The following is a 22,739-nucleotide window of genomic DNA, read 5'->3' as shown; positions in this document are numbered from 1 at the left end:
AAGATAGTTAATTTAGATAAAAGAGTTGGTGGACCAAGGTAAATACATTTTTATTATTATTATTATTATTATTATTATTATTATTATTATTATTATTATTATTATTATTATTATTTTTTTTTTTTTTTTTTATTATTTTTTTTTTTTTTTTGTTATTTACAAGGTAAATACATAATCCGCCATAGTAGTATACCCATTATTGCCGGTATCAAAACCGAAGCTCGTAAATTATTCAGTTCTACACGTTGTTTCAGAGTTTTTTCTTTCTTTCTTTCTGAAATAAGAAAGTATCATAAAATACATTATGAAGTTTTTGTGTTTTTGTATTTTTAGATTCTTTAAGGACAGACACAAAAAGAATTGAAAGAATAAGTATGTCTACTTTTTACTTTTTCTCAAATTAAGAAGATATAATTCATTTCTTTTTACTTTTCATTTTTTTTTTCTTTTAACGAGGGAAGGGAAAGTGTTTTGTTGAAAATATTATTTTAATGACGATTATAAGTTACTGACGGCTTGAAGGAGTCGGAATGCGATGTTGAAACCTACTTACTCGATCATTTCTTTAGTTGAATTATTACAGTCCTACCGCCCCAGGAGGAAACTACCACAACGAATTCATACGGGCATCGCGTGTGGTATAATCCTCTGGGGTGAAGTTTACCTTGGGTGAAGTTCGAACACAAGACTTCCGCAACCTCCGAGACTCATGGTAAAACACCCTCTGGTGAAGTTCAATCGCAAGACGTCTGCAACCTCCGAGGCCCACAAAATGGGTGGATGATATTAGGAGAATTGCTGCGAGTGAGAATCGAACAACTGACTTCTCATAAGAGATTTCATGTCACCACCGCTACGTCAATTGGTTGAAAACATTGACAACCATAATTTATACTACAACATTTCTCACGTAATGCAGTGATGGCAGGCATTTTTTTTATTTTTTTATAACGGCAGAAGAAATATAATAAACCTCTAGCAAGGCGCTAGGGAAACAACAAAAATATTACTACGTACAAACACTTCATTGGGTTTTGCAACCATAATGACCAGTCAACTCTAATTTTTTTGTACAATATCTAGAAAATAACCAAAAAAAAGACGTGACAATTATGTTGTCCGAAACATGCGAAATTTTGAAACTCGAATCTTTGAAAATGGCAGGAAATTGATATTTACAATGGCGGAGGGAGGAGGGTAGCTTGGGAGTGTTGAGCTTCCCGCAAGTGAATCACCGACATCAAATACCATATGTTAATTTTTTTATGAATTGTTTGTACCTCTTATAAGTGAGTGCATAATAGCATACCAACTTTTTACCCTTTTTTATCTATTATAAATGGGCCAGCATATTATATTTGTGTATCATATAGTCGAATTATAAATCCCCTTATATTTGTACCATATAGTCGAATTGTTTAAGAATTTTTTAATTTTAATTTCGTTAGTCTACGGGGCTCATAAATATTAAACCTCAATACCTATACCTCAAACTTTATACAATTATATACTCGTACCAAATTAGGTGTGGATTAGTAGATGGATATTCAAGTTTTGGGAATACCCTCTGACGTTACTACAATGACATCCGTTTGAATTTTGTAAGTTAATTCTACAAACTTTATACCAAATCTTTATTATTGTTCATTAGATCTCATGTATCATAACCTTAATGAGTTATTATTCTATTTTTACAGTTTTACCAATCATTAAACTGAATCCTACTGGCCTACTGTGTATCTATTTATAAATTTTGTTATTTTCTATTAGTCTTTAGAGATATTACAATAGTAGAGGCCTACGAGAAACGGAGAAGTCGGAAATGTATCATTTTCTTGATAGATTGATTCATCTTATATTAACTCTTCCTGTTTCAACTGTCACATATCATTCTCATCAATGAAAAATTTGTTAAAACAAGGCTTCATTGCATCATGGGTGACGATTTTCTTAAAAAAATTATTTGATTCTTTACATTGATAGAGATATTGTAAAAACCCTTCAATAGATGACATAATAGATGATTTCGCTACCAAGAAACGTAGAAGTTTCGACTTCAAATGCCAAAGGTACATTATTAAACAATTAACTATTTAGTGTATGTTTATACATATTTAACTTATGCAATTATTATACCTTTTTTATAGGTTACTCAATGAGATAACGGATAGACACGCGGTAGATACTAATCATTTTTTTAATGAATTCTTTTGAAAAAACTTGTTCTTATTTAGAAATGGTGGTCGTTTTCGTTCTTTTGTAATGATATATTGTTATTATATCTGGATGAATTTGTTACCGTCGATCGTTGATTACGTACATAGAATATTTATTATTGATAGAGTGATTATATTGATTTTTTTATTGCGTAAGCATCCCCTATCATGAAATCCTGGCTTTACACCTGAACCTTTATTTGTTACAAACATACGGAGTATTATATATTTGTTATGTTCATTTAAAGCATTTTAAGTTTTTTACATTTAATAATATTGTGTAATATGTAATGGCATGTCATCGTTGAATAGATCATATTTCACTGTTATTAAATAACATAATAAAAACTTTAGATATTAGAATGGTATAAATTTTATTATGCTTAATTCAAGTGTCAAATATGATTTGGAAATCTAGAATTGAAAAGAATAAAATATCAATATCTATATATTATATCTATATATAAAAGAGAGATTAATTAAGCATACTTGTCATTAGCACCATATTAATGGAAAATTTTACCATGTTGAATTTACAAATGTTACATTCTCAAAATTTCTATTTAAATAAAGATAATATAATATACTATCAAAATAATAAAACATATTAAAATTAGTTAATTGGTAATTAATTATAATTAATTATACGGATTAGTATACAAAAGAGGTATCCATCCCACCTAGATTTAACGGAAAAAGAATTTTACATCAAAATTTTTTTTATCAAAAAATAAGATTTTTTTAATGTTTACCCATGCTGACAATAAAAAATTTATTAAATTTCTACACTCGTCTCATCTATATCCGTGTTCAAGTTCCGCCACTGTCTGTAATACTGCGTAAAAAATATGTAGGATCGTTTGACTTTTAGTAGTCAAAATCGTAAGATCTTGCATAAAATTGAGTTGGGCAAATTAAAATGATTTCTTTGTTAACTACTCCCTCCGTCTCATTACAAATGACCACTTACTTTTTTGTACACAGTTTTAAAAAATTCTACTAACTTCATTCTCCACCAAAATAGAAATGTGGACATTATGCACAATTCCACAACGCTTGGTATATTATGAATACTTATATGGATTAGTTACTATTTAGTATTAGTATTTTGTGCTTTTGTTTCACTAAATCACACTTTGTTGATATCTATAATTTTGGGTTATTTTTTCGTGTTATTGTTTCACTAGCTGGTGATGTGTTGATATTTTAATGACATCTTAGGTGATCGTTACAAACATTTGTGGTGAAGTTGATGATATTTATACAATGTTTTCTTGGTAAAACATTATTTATTCAACGCTGAAGCTCACTTCATCATCATAGAATATATATATATATATATATATATATATATATATATATATATATATATATATATATATATATATATATATATATATATATATATATATATATATATATATATATATATATATGTGTGTGTGTGTGTGTGTATATATATATATATATATATGTGTGTGTGTGTGTGTATATATATATATATATATAATATATATATATATATATATATATATATATATATATATATATATATATATATATATATATATATATATATATATATATATATATATATGGGCAAGATTAATGGGGAAATAACTAATCGGGGGAAAACGGGGGGAAGCAAAAAAAAATTTCATTTTTTTTGAATTTTTTTTTTCAGGCATTAAGATCACACGAAAATATGAACATTTAAAAAAGACAATTCGTGATGAATGTTATTATTTAGGCGGGAAAATGATCGACAAAAATAACATTCAAGATAATATTGATCGTGAAAAATGTTAACGTTTTTTTTCATGTTTTGTGAAGTAAAATTTAGCCCGATTTAGAGTTTAGGATTTAGGGTTTGGTGTTTTGGGTTTAGTCCCTAAATCCAAAATCCCAAACCCTAAACCCTAAAGCCAAAACCCTAAACTTTAAACCGTTCGTGTTAAAAACTCAATCTAAATTCTAAATCTAAACCCTAAACCCTAAATTTCTAAACCCTAATATCTAAAACCTCAACATACGCTCGAAAAACACGATAATTGTTGTATATTACTTCTTCGAGGGTTTTCCCGCCAAAATAAAAAATATTTATCACAAAGTATCTTTATTAAATGTTCATATTTTCATCCAATCTATAATGCTCGTGAACAAAGTTTTTTCAAAAAATGGAAAAAAACTTTTTGCTTCCCCCTGCTTCTCCCCGATTGGTTACTTCCCTCTTGATACTACCACTATGTTTCCCTTCAACGCAATACCCCCAAGTTTCGATCAAGTTCATATGATTAAGCCTCCCAATCGTACTTATTTTGTCATGACCCGTAAAATTTCGAATTATTTTGAACCAAATCTATATATGATTTAATATTTCTGAGACGATAAGCTAAGTCTGTAATGTTGAGTCTCAAAAATTTTGAACTGTTTTCATATATTCAATTACCCCTTGACCATTTCTGACGATTCACGAACAACTATTTGTAAATAGATATGTGTGTGTGTGTGTGTGTGTGTATATATATATATATATATATATATATATATATATATATATATATATATATATATATATATATGGTAATTGGAAATATAATTTGGAATATTATATGTTGTTGTTATTCAAATTAATTATGTAAAATAGAATAAAAAATAGGATATTATTATAATTATTAATTAAGACATATCTATATATATAAATAAAGAATATTAAAAATAAATATTAAATAATTGTAATATTCGTTGGACGTTTCGATTAGTATTTAGATGTGACAACCCGGAAATTTATGACCAAATTTAAACTTTAATCTTTATATATTTCCGACACGATAAGCAAAGTTTGTAAGTTGAATCTCAAGAATTTTAAACTGTGTTCATACACTCATTTAACCTCGACCAAATTCCAATGATTCACGAACCATTATATGAACGAATATGATTATATATGTATATGTGTATATATTATAACTTGAAAACATTAGCAAAGTATTAGATGTATAATACTTTATATAAATTTATTTGTTTCAATATGTTTACCGACGGAATTAGAAGATAATATCAAATGATTAATCAGATACATTGTAATATTGCGAGTCTCTGTTGAGAGGTCCACTTTGATTTAGAAAACCTTTCTTTTTAACGGTATTCGGAATAATTGGTAATTTGATTTATTAGAAAGAACAAAAGTGTCAATTAACGGGAACTAGTCAAGGGTTAGTGGAGATTTCCGTTTGATTTTCAATTTATGCTTTACAATAATTGTCTCGTGACTTTTGATAAGATAAACTATTAAACTTGTATATTATTTAACGTGGAAGTAAAATTGTAGAATATAGATAACTTAGAAGATGGATATCGACAAGTTAAGTAAATTAACGTTTTACATTAAAATGATTTTATATATTTATCTAACCTTTAGACTTTATACCACGTTGCACCAACAAACGTTAAGAACATGAGACCTATGAAAAGTATATTTAATTTTATTCCCTAAAATGTTTTACGGTATAACAACCTCTACTAATATAACTTTTTAGTAAAATGATTCTTAAAAATACTTAGTTTGGAAAATAAAGTTTTCATATTTATTTAATATTGTTTCAAACGTACAAAAACAATTTTTAAAGAACTTTATTAGTGAAACGTTTTATAAGATAAATTGTTCATAAGTTTTAAGGAACTAATTAAAGCTTATATTATAAATTACATATATATATATATATATATATATATATATATATATATATATATATATATATATATATATATATATATATATATATATATATATATATATATATATATATATATATATAGTGGACCAATCTATGGATAAGCACTAAATGAGGTACAAACTGGATAAGTGAATATGAGTCTCACATTTCATAATTTCCTAATCTTATACTAAAAAACACGAAGGGGTAAAATTGTCATTTACTTATATTTATCATTCCTAGAAGATGCTGATTCACACTCTCTCTCCAGGTTGCTTCAGGCCTCATGCCATTCCAACATATATCATCCGTAAAATATGTTAATTCATACTTATTTGTTACACATGTATGTTGTACTAGATCTCATCTAGATCGATCCATGGCTTGATTCGTGTTCATCGCTGCTGTTATTAGATCTCATATCCGTTTTTTTGACCAAAACCAAAAAAATCAAAGGATTTAGGTTTTCAAGGTAATTCGTTTATGTTTTGATTCAATTCAGCAATTAACCTTACAACAATTACATCACATCATAACCAATAATCAATTGTTTCTTCAGTTCCTTTCTAGCAATCAATTAATTGCTTCGTCTTCATTTATCAAGTGCTAGCCCTATTTCTCTTTAGCTGTATGTTCATATATCTATTTAAAGTAATAACATTGAATTTGAAGCAGGTAGGGAAGAAATTGAAGACTGATTTAAAGACAACAAAACCTAATCTGACAGAGAGATGTAATGGTAGTAAGAGAATTGGGAGTATTAAAGCTAGAGATGCTTTTGATGCAATTGAGACTGTTAATTCACCTACTGCTTTCCCTTTTTTCAAACTCAATCTCAACCAGAAGATACACCAGCTTCTAAGGTACAATTCATTTATTTAATCATTTTCATTTATATAATATAATATTGTAATATTGTATTGTATATTTGTGCACACACACACACACACACACTAGGATTTAGGTTACTAATTTCATATCTTTTGTTCTACTTACTGATGTTTAGCTAATATAAACGAATAGTACTGCCTTTTGTTTTTCCTAATTACTTTCACGTTTTTATTTTTTTTGCTTTTTTAAAATTTTTATAGATTCATAAATATTCATAAAAATGCTCTTGGAATCTATATTTTTATAAGCCAAAAACAATCGAAATCATTTAAAAATCGGTGATTAATGATAAATTTATCATTCATCAAAATGAGTGATGAATGGTAAATTTATCATTCATCAAAACGAGTAATTTGAAATTTGATTGATATGATTAGCATTATGATATGATTAATTGATTTTGGAAGTGAATGCTTATAAATTTAAACTAATTTGATACCTATAGCTCATAGGCACATGAGTGTATGTGTGTGGCTGTGTGTATTGGCTTTAATTTTTCTAGGCTAATGAATATCTAAACTGGAGTAGTGAAGTAGCTATAATTTATTAGGTTAGAAACAACTTCTATAGAAAAGGAAGTATGTATGTAGCAACTTTTTTTTTTTGTCATAATAGATAGAAGACAATTTGGTTTTGCTACTCGTATGGCGAATTTGTTGGTCTTTTGTGATTAATGTTACCTTGTTGAGATACTAGATGAGGAGGCTTGAATTATTTGAAAGTATACTCAATGAATGACGAAGCTTTAGCCTATAGATTTTGTGATACATGATGACGAGTTTTTTTGTTACAATGCAGCCTGGTCCACGTGATACGCCACTTCAATGCCTAATAAAGCGAAAATAAGAAAAACTTGATGTTTTATCTATATATTGCTGCTAGGCCATGTGAGTACATATATTGTAATCTTTAAATGAAGTGTTTACGTTGTGCTTCCTTATTGGTTTTATTTATGACATGTTATTGATTGTTGTACTCTTCCAGCCAATAACCTTGTTTCTTCACCTTAGGTGATGAAAATGTGCAGAGTGTTGAAGTTGGTGTCAAATGTATTTTGCTGGATTGGTTTGTGAGTAAACTCGAATGGGGATTATTTGTTAGAAGAATCAGAAAGTAATTATCTTGATTCGTGTTATAGAAGTTCAAGTATGTATTTGAAACATGAATGTTTAGATCAGTTAAGTTAATAGTATATGATACCATGAATTCTAATGTAGTATTGTGGTTGTAAATATATTTTTAGATCAGTTAGGTTATTAGTATATGATACCATGAATGATAATATTTTGAAGAATGATAACTTTTTTTTCGATGAATGATAACTGTTTTTTGATAAATGTTAACCGTTTTAATATGATTGATATCATTCTTCGTTTATCATTCATAAACTATTTTCATCATTCATCGGGTATTTTTTATCATTCATCGGGTATTTTTATTTATCATTCATCATGTTCTTTTATCATTCTTCGTTTATAATTCATCAGATATTTTTATCATTCATTGGGTCTTTTTATCATCAATCGAGTATTTATTTATCATCCATCATGTTCTTTTATCATTCATCGGTTATCATTCATCAACTTTTTTTTTCATTCATTTGGTATTTTTATCATCCATCGGATAAGTTTATCATTCATCGGGTATTTTTTATCATTCATCACGTTTTTTTATCATTCTTCATTTATCATTCACGAGCTATTTTTATCATCATTGGGTTTTTTTTTTATCATTTATAGGGTATTTTTATCATTCATCAGATATTTTTTTCATTTATTAAGTTCTTTTATCATTCTTCGTTTATCATTCAACAGCTTCATTCATAGGGTATTTTTATCATTCATCGGGTAATTTTTTTATCATTCATCACGTTCTTTTATCATTCTTCGTTTATCATCGTATTGCAGATATTTTTATCATCAAACGGGTTTTTTTTATCATCAATCGGGTATTTATTTATCATCCATCACGTTCTTTTATCATTCCTCGGTTATCATTCATCAACTTTTTTTTATCATCCATCGCGTATTTTTATCATCCATCGCGTATTTTTATCATTCATCGGGTATTTTTTTTTTATCATTCATCAAGTTTTTTTATCATTCTTCATTTATCATTCACGAGCTATATTTATTATTCATAGGGTTTTTTTTATATCATTTATCGGGTATTTTTATCATTCATTGGGTATTTTTTTTATCATTCATCACATGCTTTTATCATTCTTCGTTTATCATTCATCAGATTTTTTATCATTCATCGGGTCTTTTTATCATCAATCCGGTATTTATTTATCATCCATCACGTTCTTTTATCATTCCTCGATTATCATTCATCAACTTTTTTTTTATCATTGATTCGGTATTTTTATCATCCATCGGATATTTTTATCATTCATCAGGTATTTTTTTATCATTCATCACGTTTTTTTATCATTCTTCATTTATCATTCACGAGCTACTTTTATCATTCAGTGGGGTTTTATTTATCATTTATCGGGTATTTTTATCATTCATTGGATATTTTTTTTATCATTTATTAAGTTCTTTTATAATTCATCAGCTATTTTCATCATTCATCGGGTATTTTTATCATTCATCGGGTATTTTTTTTATCATCCATCACGTTCTTTTATCATTTTTCGTTTATCAGTCATTGGATATTTTTATTATTCATCGGGTCTTTTTATCATCAATCGGGTATTTATTTATCATCCATCACGTTCTTTTATCATTCCTCGGTTATCATTCATCTACTTTTTTTTATCATTCATTTGGTATTTTTATCATCCATCGTGTGATGACCCGAAAAATTTCGACTAATTTAAACCAATTCTCTATACGATTTATTATTTTGGCACGTTAAACAAAGTCTGTTAGATTGAGTCTCAAAATTTTAGAACTGTTTCATATATACAATTACCTTTGACTACTCTCAACGATTCATGAACAATTATATGTATGTATATATATATATATATATATATATATATATATATATATATATATGTACAAGTAAAAACGACTTTCCTAGAGTAAAACCCTAGTTGCTACAGTAAAAATTACTTTGCTACAGTAAAACACTATTTGCTACAGTAAAACACTATTTGCTACAGTGAAACCGTATTTTGCTACAGTGCTACAGTGAAAACGACTTTGCTACAGTGATTTGCTACAGTAAACACTATTTGCTACAGTAACACTATTTGCTACAGTAAACACTATTTGCTACAGTAAACACTATTTGATGTCGACGAACTTGCAAACAAAAACGGAAAAGGCGGCCATGCGATCGCATGGCAAAAACACTGAAAACTCATGCGATCGCATGAGCTACAGTAAATCGAAAAGTAATATAAATACGCAGTTTGTTCGACGAACTCTATCACATTAATCTCAATATTTATATTTATATTATAATTATAATTTTAAATTTAAGTTTAATAATAATAAGGTATATACGAGGGTGTTTTTAATTCGGGTTTCAAACCGCTTTAAGCTAAGGAAATATTAGGTATTATTCGGGGTATTGTTCTTGAATCCAAGGCCAACCATACAGTCGTCTACCATCATTACGTCTACGCAATTTGCCTACAATATTGAATCGCAATATTGAACTGTGAGTTATAGATCCCTTTTTAAATACTTTAAATATTTTTGGGCTGAGAATACATGCAATTTATTTTAAACGCGATAAGACACAAGTACATACTAAATTCTACACTGAGTTAAACCGGAAATCCCTTAGCTTTGGTAACTAGTAGCTGCCAGTACATAGGATATGGACTGGTGGGCGCGAATAATTGTATATGGATCCATAGGGCTTGACATCCCCGTCCGAGCTAGAGCGCTAGCCTTTTAACGGACGTATGTTATTTGAGTTTAAGATACGTTGGTTTGCGTGTATTAAAACGAATGGGGTAATTATCACTATAGCGTTAAGTTTAGTTACCAGGGTGCTCTGTTACGTAGAATCTATTGATAAACTTTTGATGAAATCTTGTGGTCTATCTTTATATATGTTTATGACTCGAGCAATTAAACAAATAACTCACCAACATTCGTGTTGACTTTTTAGCATGTTTCATTCTCAGGTCCTTAGAATGCTTCCGCTGTGATGTGCTTGTTGCCTGCATGGAGTCTCTCATGCTTTGTACAAAGTTTATTGCATTCAAAATAAAACTGCGCTGTGTAATAAATAATTGGACTGTGATGTCAACCTGTAAATTAAAGACTTATGTATTTTGGGGTTTTGCTTATACCTAAGCACTCGCCCACATGTTTATAACTTTCTATGTTTAGAAAGTCACTTATTTTAATGAATGCAATATTTTATCAAAACGTATCATATAGAGGTCAAAACCTCACTGTGGAATCAATGATTAACGTGCCGCGTCAATAGCGATTTTGACGGGTCGTTACAGTTGGTATCCGAGCTTGAGGTCATAGGGAACCAGAAATTACATTAGTGTGTTTAACTGGTAATTGTTAGGATGCATTAGTGAGTCTGGACTATGACCATATTTGTTTTTACTGATTTTTGCTTATCATTTGGTCAAAAACATTATATGTAATATATTTATATGCTAACGTAATTGTTGTTTCAATTATGTGATAGATGACTTCCTCTAATCCTATCATTTTGTACGACTCGGAATCGGACACTGAATCTATTCTATCCACAACTGAAAAGGGCGTTCCAATACCTATTAAAGAAGAAATTGTGTTAGCCGGGGAATCTCAACTCCCGGTAAACCCAGAGGAGGTTCCGGCTCCACCCAGCTTTAGTTTTTCGGAGCCACAGTATCGTTGGCATGGACCCATGATCCCTGGAGTAAACGAGGATCGTCCATTTCTAAACAAATATGGACATTGGTCCAGATATACCGCCGACGGGCGGGTTGTGCCGATTACGCCTGGCAGATTTCGGTTCATGACCACCGGTACATATTCTTGCAGTTCGTCATCATATTCTCCTACACATGACTCAGACAGTTCGTCATCATACGAGATCAGTAAGGAGGAGGATTTCGCTAATGAAATAAAAGAGATCACTAAGGAGAAATTCCAACTTGCTATAGATAATAAAAACAACCACAATAATAAAATGTCCTTAGTTATTAAAAAAGAACAGGACCATTCGATCCATAACCACCCTTATTGTATAAAACCCACTGAGGTAACGGGTACCTCAAAACCCCAACTAAAAATAAAATACACTGCCAGAATGTCTGTCGGACCATGTGCACACAAACAATTGGCAGAGATAACCAAATGGGAAACACCGAAGACTCCAACACAAATCCGCCAATTCTTAGGTCTTGCTGGTTACTACCGAAGATTCATTCAAGATTTCTCTAGAATCGCCAAACCCTTAACTGCATTGACTCAAAAGGGAAAGAAGTATGATTGGTCCACGGAACAGGAATCCTCATTCCAGTTATTAAAGAAGAAGTTAACGTCTGCACCCATTTTGTCATTACCAGAAGGAAATGATGATTTCGTGATCTATTGTGATGCTTCACGCCAAGGTTTAGGATGTGTATTAATGCAACGCACAAAAGTCATCGCATATGCCTCACGACAACTAAAAATTCATGAAAAGAACTATACGACGCACGATTTAGAACTTGGAGCAGTAGTTTTTGCACTCAAAATATGGAGACACTATCTATATGGCACCAAGTGTACAGTGTACACCGACCATAAGAGTCTTCAGCATATTTTTGATCAAAAACAACTCAATATGAGGCAACGTCGCTGGGTAGAGTTGTTAAACGATTACGATTGTGAAATCCGTTACCACCCCGGAAAGGCTAATGTTGTAGCTGATGCCCTAAGTCGAAAAGAAAGAGTAAAACCTCTTAGGGTCCGAGCTTTGAATATTACAATTCGTACTGATCTCACAAAACAAATTCAAGCAGCACAGCTAGAGGCTTTAAAAGAAGAAAACGGAAAGGGCGAAATAAGCAAAGGGTTAGAAAAACAACTTGAAGTAAAAGCCGATGAAACCCTGTATTTTGCTGGTAGGATATGGGTACCAAGACATGGTAACCTAAGGCAACTAGTACTAGATGAAGCACACAAAACGAGGTACTCAATTCACCCAGGAAATGGGAAAATGTACCACGATCTCAAGAAGTTCTATTGGTGGCCTAATATGAAGACAGAAATTGCTACTTATGTAAGCAAATGTTTGACGTGTGCAAAGGTTAAAGCTGAGCACCAAAAGCCGTCAGGATTACTGCAACAACCAGAAATTCCGCAGTGGAAATGGGAAAGAATAACCATGGATTTCATTACGAAATTGCCAAGGACTGCAAGTAGTCATGATACTATTTGGGTGATAGTTGATCGTCTAACTAAATCAGCTCACTTTCTACCAATAAAGGAGACAGACAGTATGGAGTAATTAGCACGCCTATATTTGAAGGAAGTAGTTTCCAGGCATGGTATACCCATCTCTATCATATCTGATCGCGACACCCGATTCACATCACGTTTCTGGCAGTCATTACAAAAAGCATTGGGAACTCGATTAGATATGAGCACCGCTTATCACCCACAGACAGATGGTCAAAGTGAAAGAACAATACAAACATTGAAAGACATGTTACGGGCATGCGTGATTGACTTTGGAACCAGTTGGGATCGACACTTACCGTTGGCAGAATTTTCATACAATAACAGCTATCATACGAGCATCAACGCAGCACCATTTGAAGCACTTTACGGTAGAAAGTGCAGATCTCCTATCTGTTGGAGTGAAGTAGGAGAAAGACAACTTACTGGACCAGAAATTATTCACGAAACCACCGAAAAGATCATTCAAATACAACAGCGATTGAAAACGGCCATGAGTCGCCAAAAGAGTTATGCTGATGTAAGAAGAAAACCGCTAGAATTTCAAGTGGGCGACAAAGTCATGTTGAAAGTGTCACCCTGGAAAGGCGTTGTACGATTCGATAAACGAGGAAAGCTAAGTCCTAGGTACGTAGGACCCTTTGAAATCACCGAAAGAATTGGAACAGTTGCTTATCGATTAAAGCTACCGCAAGAACTTAGTAGTGTTCACAACACATTTCACGTGTCAAATTTGAAGAAATGTTTAGCTGAAGAGGATGTCGTAATTCCTCTTGACGAAATACGAATCAATGATAAACTCCATTTTATCGAAGAACCTGTTGAAATCATGGACCGTGAGGTCAAACAATTAAAACAAAGCAAAATACCGATAGTTAGAGTTCGTTGGAACGCAAGACGAGGACCCGAGTTTACTTGGGAACGTGAAGATCAGATGAAGCAAAAGTATCCACATTTGTTCACTGATATCGCTCATGAAACAGGTACTACTCAAAATTTCGGGACGAAATTTTCTTTAACGGGGAGGTACTGTGATGACCCGAAAAATTTCGACTAATTTAAACCAATTCTCTATACGATTTATTATTTTGGCACGTTAAACAAAGTCTGTTAGATTGAGTCTCAAAATTTTAGAACTGTTTCATATATACAATTACCTTTGACTACTCTCAACGATTCATGAACAATTATATGTATGTATATATATATATATATATATGTACAAGTAAAAACGACTTTCCTAGAGTAAAACCCTAGTTGCTACAGTAAAAATTACTTTGCTACAGTAAAACACTATTTGCTACAGTAAAACACTATTTGCTACAGTGAAACCGTATTTTGCTACAGTGCTACAGTGAAAACGACTTTGCTACAGTGATTTGCTACAGTAACACTATTTGCTATAGTAAACACTATTTGATGTCGACGAACTTGCAAACAAAAACGGAAAAGGCGGCCATGCGATCGCATGGCAAAAACACTGAAAACTCATGCGATCGCATGAGCTACAGTAAATCGAAAAGTAATATAAATACGCAGTTTGTTCGACGAACTCTATCACATTAATCTCAATATTTATATTTATATTATAATTATAATTTTAAATTTAAGTTTAATAATAATAAGGTATATACGAGGGTGTTTTTAATTCGGGTTTCAAACCGCTTTAAGCTAAGGAAATATTAGGTATTATTCGGGGTATTGTTCTTGAATCCAAGGCCAACCATACAGTCGTCTACCATCATTACGTCTACGCAATTTGCCTACAATATTGAATCGCAATATTGAACTGTGAGTTATAGATCCCTTTTTAAATACTTTAAATATTTTTGGGCTGAGAATACATGCAATTTATTTTAAACGCGATAAGACACAAGTACATACTAAATTCTACACTGAGTTAAACCGGAAATCCCTTAGCTTTGGTAACTAGTAGCTGCCAGTACATAGGATATGGACTGGTGGGCGCGAATAATTTTATATGGATCCATAGGGCTTGACATCCCCGTCCGAGCTAGAGCGCTAGCCTTTTAACGGACGTATGTTATTTGAGTTTAAGACACGTTGGTTTGCGTGTATTAAAACGAATGGGGTAATTATCACTATAGTGTTAAGTTTAGTTACCAGGGTGCTCTGTTACGTAGAATCTATTGATAAACTTTTGATGAAATCTTGTGGTCTATCTTTATATATGTTTATGACTCGAGCAATTAAACAAATAACTCACCAACATTCGTGTTGACTTTTTAGCATGTTTCATTCTCAGGTCCTTAGAATGCTTCCGCTGTGATGTGCTTGTTGCCTGCATGGAGTCTCTCATGCTTTGTACAAAGTTTATTGCATTCAAAATAAAACTGCGCTGTGTAATAAATAATTGGACTGTGATGTCAACCTGTAAATTAAAGACTTATGTATTTTGGGGTTTTGCTTATACCTAAGCACTCGTCCACATGTTTATAACTTTCTATGTTTAGAAAGTCACTTATTTTAATGAATGCAATATTTTATCAAAACGTATCATATAGAGGTCAAAACCTCACTGTGGAATCAATGATTAACGTGCCGCGTCAATAGCGATTTTGACGGGTCGTTACACATCGGGTATTTTTATCATTCATCGGGTATTTTTATCACTCATCAGGTATTTTTATCATTCTTCATTTATCATTCACGAGCTATTTTTATCATTCATTGGGTTTTTTTTCATTTATCGGGTATTTTTATCATTTATCAGGTATTTTTTTTTATCATTTATCAAGTTCTTTTATCATTCTTCGTTTATTATTCATCAGCTATTTTCATCATTCATCGGGTATTTTTATCATTCATCGAGTATTTTTTTATCATTAATCGGGTATTTTTTTAACATTCATCACGTTTTTTTATCATTCTTCGTTTATCATTCTTCAAAAAATTTTATCACTAATTAAGTATTTTTATTATTCATCGGGTATTTTTTTTATCATTCATCACGTTCTTTTATCACTTTTCGTTTATCATTTATCAGCTACTTTTATCATTCATTTGTTACTTTTATCATTCGTCTGGTCTTTTTTTATCATTCATCACGTTCTTTTATCATTCTTTGTTTATCATTCATCAACTACTTTTATCATTCATTTGGCATTTTTGTCAATTATCATGTATTTTTATCGTTCATTGATTATTTTTTATCATTCATCACATTTCTTTATCATTCCTAAATCCACCATACTCCACCTTCCAATTTGGCATATTCCCACGCATAAGAGTATAGAGTAAAAGTATTAACTTTTATGATTATATTTGCTTCCCAAGCCATGTATATTTAACAAATACGAGATATAAATAATAGTCTTTGTTTTTCTTATATGATACTCCGTATCAGTTTCATGTTTGACACACTTATATAACAAATGATCTAATTAAAACGAGTACAAAGTTCTCCTGGCATACTTCATGTATAACAACATTAAAAGCTTACCATCTGTGATAAAAACATGCCAGATAATTAACTTTCTAAATCAACACAACCCACATACATTTTCGTGACACTTAGAATAAAAATCTTCTAATTAGAATAAAACATGGTCATTTTACATATTCTCAACATGGTCATTTTACATATTGTCATTTTACATATCCTAACATTAAATATGCTAATGGACATCGACCCATTGATGTGTTTGTTGTACCACCAAAACTGTCTACGGTTCGAGCTTCACTTTGAAGAAATCTCGTGAACCATGTGTTCGATGGTTTAATAAACGACTGTAACCTGACCGTTTCAGTGACCAACTCAAGCTCGTGGTCCGCAGCATTTTCATCTTCACCTAATAGCGATTCGTCTCCATGTTCTCCTTCTGTGATGACCCGGAAATTTCTGACCAAATTTAAACTTAATCTTTGTATGATTAACATTTCTGACACGATAAGCAAAGTCTGTAAAACTGAATCTCAAAATTTTTGAACTACTTTCATATATTCAAATACCTTTCGGTTGTTCTTGACGATTCGAGAACAATTATATGTATATAGATACATACATATATATATATATATATATATACACTATAACTTGAAAACGTAACAATGTATTAATTGTTTGATACCGTACATTAAACTTATTGGTTTAAATATTAATTTGAATATATATGAAAAGTTGGAATATTAATTGTATGAATAACCTGCAACGTATATTTAAAACGTGTTTATGAATGTTGAAAATATCTATTAACTTGGTCATAAAACGATTTGTTATTATATATATATTAACAAATAGCGAGACAATGATTTATAGAAGTAAATGACCAAAACACTCGAAAGTTTAAGATACACCTAGAATGATATAGTTTATTGATAATTTAAGACTATATTTTGACAAAGGTACGAGTCACAAAACGTAAATTGCGAGTTTTCTAAGCGTACGAAAATGCGTTCGAGAAATCGGAATCGGGACATAAGTCAAGTGACAACGTACGAGTCATCGGAACGAAAATTACAAGTCAACTATGCACATGAATTTAATATAATATATAATTAATTATTTAAATTATATATATTATATATATTATATTTAATTATGTCGACAAACAAGAAAACAAAAAAATATGTGAGATGGATCTGACGGCCATGCGATCGCATGAGAAATAGGCATAAAACCCATGCGATCGCATGGGCATCAGAATCAGGAATTATGGCTATAAATATCAGGTTTCTGCTCGAGTTTTTTTTACACTTATATTACTCCCTAAGTATTTATTTATTATAATTATTATTATTATTATTATTATTATTATTATATTATTATTAAGATTATTATTATTATTAATCTTAATATTTTTAGTAATATTATACATAAAATATTACGACGAGGTCATGAGCGTGTCACTTTCAAAACAAGCTTCAAACGGGATAGAACTAAGGAAATTATGGGTTATAGCTATGGAGGTTATGGGTAATGTTCATGGGTATTGTTCGCACGTCAAACCAAGTATTTATCATCTCTGTTGCGTCTGCGTACTTTCCTGCAATATTGAATCTCAATATTGATACGTGAGCATTCATATCTTATCTTTTATATATTAATAGTGTATACATGTATAGTGCTCGAGTATATATTTATACATGCTTGTATGCTAAATTTCGTCGTTAAACAGTTTATAATGAATCACGAATTAAATACATATATTACTGCTAAAAGGTATATGATATACATGTTTTCGGAAAGCGGGCAAAAAAATCAATAACTTTTCATTTAGAAATCGCGTAATTTCGATGAACGAATCAAAAGATATGGTCAACTGAATTATAATTGACGTTAATTGGAATTGATTTTGAATCTGCAATTAATATTTAAACAACCTGTTTATGAGATTGATAAAATACTACTAGCCAAGTAAATGAATCCTTGTATAAGGCACGTCTCGTTTTGTTGAACAATTGGCAAAATTGACTTTTTGAAATGACTTTTGATAACTTTTGTATGTCGATCTCGAGCATTAGGATTGTGATACACTATAACCCAACCTAGTTTATTAGACATGTATTGCCCAACATATGTTCTCTAGGTTGAGATCTACGGTTAATCTTGCATTCCGAGTTACGGTCACTTTTTGATGAATGACCTTATGTGTTGCTAAGGTGAGTTTATAGATCCCTTTTTAAATGCTTTAAATATTTTGGGCTGAGAATACATGCAAGTTATTTTAAACGCAATGGATACAAGTACATACTTAATTCTACACTGAGTTTGAACCGAAAATCCCTTAGCTTTGGTAACTAGTAACTGCCAGTTATAAGAACTGGTGGGCGCGAGTAGTAGTATATGGATCCATAGGGCTTGATATCCCTGTCCGAGCTAGAGCGCTAGCCTTTTAACGGACGTATGCTATTTGAGAAGCGTACACGTTGATTTGCGTGTATTATTAAGATGATTATACAAAGGGTATAAAATATATATACGTTAAGTTTAGTTACCAGGGTGCTCAATTTCGTAGAATATTTTGATAAACGTTTCTGGATGAAACAACTGAAAACTTGTGATTCACCTTTATATACAGATTATGCGCAACATTAAAACTATAAACTCACCAACCTTTGTGTTGATACTTTTAAGCATGTTTATTCTCAGGTTTCTAGAAGTCTTCCGCTGTTTGCTTATATGTGATACAAGCTATGTGCATGGAGTCATACATGCTTTATTCAAGAAAACTTTGCATTCACAAAATCATCACCGTGTATCTTATTTTGACTTCATTGTCAACGGATGTATTATGGTAAACTATTATTTATGGTGATTGTCTATATGTAGAAATCATCAAATGTTGAAAACCTTAGAAATTGATATTCATTTATTGTGTACCTTTTGAAAAGAATGCAATGTTTACAAAACGTATCATATAGAGGTCAAATACCTCGCAATGAAATCAATGAATGACGTGTTCGTTCATATGGATTTGGAGCGATCGTCACAGTTAGTATCAGAGCGTTGGTCCTAGTGAACCAGGTCTTGCATAAGTGTGTCTAACTGATAGTTGTTAGGATGCATTAGTAAGTCTGGACTTCGACTGTGTCTGCATGTCAAAAGTTTTGCTTATCATTTCTTGTCAAAAATTACCTGTCTATCATCTTAAGTCTAAACGCGTCTTATTGCATTGATTGCATAGATAGTGTATAGACAAAATTCATATCTTGGCATATCTATTACTGTAAACTTTGACTGCCATCTTCCGAAAATTTCTCAGTAATTTACGAGATTTTGGTATTATATATACATATGTAAATTATGTATTGAAGAGTACCAATCTAAATTCTATAATCTATTTCATATCAAAAATCATCTCTCTAATTATATAAGATGGATCCCGTATCTAGTTCAAATTCCTTAAATTCTGACAGCTATTCCGATATGGATATTCACCTGAACTCTGAAGAAAGTGTAACCAAAATGGATCAAGCAATCAGCCATCACCTATTCTGGATGAATTGGGGATGGGTTCGTAGCCTACCTAATCATTGGAGACAAGAAGAAGGTGATCCCTTCCATCTACCACATTCACCTCTTGGCTAAGAACCTGAAGCACTTACCGGTTAACCTATTCGTAATACTATTTTCTCTCTCATTTCCAGAGTATCTCATCATGATTATATACTATCCCATATTATAAATCTTATTTATCCGATCGTCCGAACCACCGATCATCCCGGTATAATAGAAGAAGTCAACGAGCTTCGTGCTCGGGTAGTGGCTTTGGAGAATATGGTGCAAGGGTTATGAACACCAGCAGCAGCACCCGCAGTATAACCGGTACCACCATCATCCACACCAACAGGATCATTACCACCACCAACAACCACATCCACATCACACGCCTCAACATCACAATCTGTACCTCGGATATCAACATCATACGCACCATAGGTACCAAGAAGTACCAGCAACGACAAACGATGAAGTATGGATTCATAACTTCATCGGAGAAACATTCTACGGCGATTATGTAATTTCTAAAGTTTAGAGATTATCTATTCTAGCCTTAACCCTAAATCAGATAGAGTAGAAACCCTTATTCGAATGGTGTAAGATACAAGCTAGACTTGTTTTACCAACAGCATCAACATTACCCTTAACCTCACCAGCACAGTCAGTGCTGTCAACATCGTCAGAATCAGTAGCACCTCTAACATCACAAGCTCCGTCAGTTCAAGAAAGCACCGTGGACATCATTACGAGTCAACAACGAGTATATTGTATAAATGAATTATGAAGTAATAACTCAATTCCTCTAAAGAATTTATATGTATATCTTATATATATAAATTTTAAAACCATCATAAATCTTTTCGTACTAAGCTATTATGTATGAATTGAAAAAGGGTAAATAATACTTGGTTAATTCATATTACTAATATGCTATGATGTACATCATTCGTTAACGACTTAAACATCGTTAACTACAATCTCTGTTTCAACTCAATGAATTCAATTTCATAATGAACTTAGTGTATTAATCAATTACATGTTTGATTTTACCCTTTTATCTTCGATGTACTCGAAACTTTCTAGAAAACATCATTTATATCTTATGAAGTTCATAAGAATTCCACGAGCATCAACATCCTTCACCGAGGAATAAGAATAAATAATGAAGTATTGATTTCATTAGTGAAATACTCCGCGAAGATTATGTAATCCTTAATGTTTTAGAGATTATTCATTCAATTCAAAAATCAAATGAGCTTAATATGATATTAACTCATCAAATCTGTATTACATCTGAAGAAGATATACATACATATATTTTCATAAAGACGGTAATAAAAAAAAATTCTTTTGTACAAAGTATTAATTGTGAAATCTTTAACGGGTAGGTAATACTTGGGAAATATATAAGTTCACAATTAATATGTTATACTGTACATTCTTCAACTTTGATTCAAAAATTATTAACTATGCTCACAGCGATATACAATCGTTTCTATACAAATTCAATTACATATTCTGATTTTGAAAAAATAGAATCCAAGCCAAGATTTAATAGAAAACATCACTCTTAGATTCTTACATCTTTCAAATCCTATACTTTGACTTCAAAACTGTGCTAGAACATCACTTCTATTCATAAACCCAGGAAAAAAAAAATTGTATCGTTCAAAATTCTAGAACATCATATGTATCTTGACAATTACAATCTTCATGCAAACCCTTCAAACTTTTAAAAACACCTCGGATTGATAACCAACGATTCGGTTATGATAACTTTGAATGCTGATGAAGCAGCAAAAACTGTAAACGAACTTAACAGCCAAAAGTTTGATGATAAAGGATAGTGTGCTGGCAAAGCTCAGAAAAAGAGAAAGTTTGGAACTGGAAAACGGATTGAGCAAAGTATGAAAGAGGCTGTGGATAAATCACAAGTACAAAACCTGACTTCAAAGAATCCAAATGATTCAGTATCTGCTGAAGACATTAACGAATACCTTGCTTCCGAATCTAAACCCTTGCGGACAATATTCTTCATCATCTTCTGATATTAGAAATTCTAAGATATCATCGTATCTTTCATTATAAATATCCTCCATATTTATAGAGATAATTCCATAATCATTCTTATCGGAAATCAATTTTCTCCTTGCGATATCTGTGTAACATCATAAAAGAAACTATTTTAGTTTCTAAATTCTGAAACCTTCGAGTTTAAAATATGAATATTTTTGAAGAGGTGTTGGGAACTGAAGCATGAGTTAGTATAATATAATGACACTTGATCAACGTGATTATATTACAGTAAGTCATGCTGAGTTTCTAATGGAACGTGATAAAGGTTCACAGATCATACCCTCATTATAAACCATGTTACATAACTCTTTCATTCTATTTAACCTCTAAACTATCAAGAAAATATTTTCTTAATGATTCGGTCTTGTTCGAGGTATTCTGGTAATTTGACAAGTCAGATTCTGCTATTACCATTTCTTTTTTAGAACATTAATTATGTTCATCCCGAAATTCATACCTACGAATTTTGGACCATTATTCGCTTGATTTAAAATCGGGAAGATAAAACAAAAGC

The sequence above is a fragment of the Rutidosis leptorrhynchoides genome, chromosome 5 (genome assembly GCF_046630445.1).
Source record: "Rutidosis leptorrhynchoides isolate AG116_Rl617_1_P2 chromosome 5, CSIRO_AGI_Rlap_v1, whole genome shotgun sequence".
NCBI lineage: Eukaryota > Viridiplantae > Streptophyta > Magnoliopsida > Asterales > Asteraceae > Rutidosis > Rutidosis leptorrhynchoides.
This window is presented reverse-complemented; position numbering follows the sequence as displayed.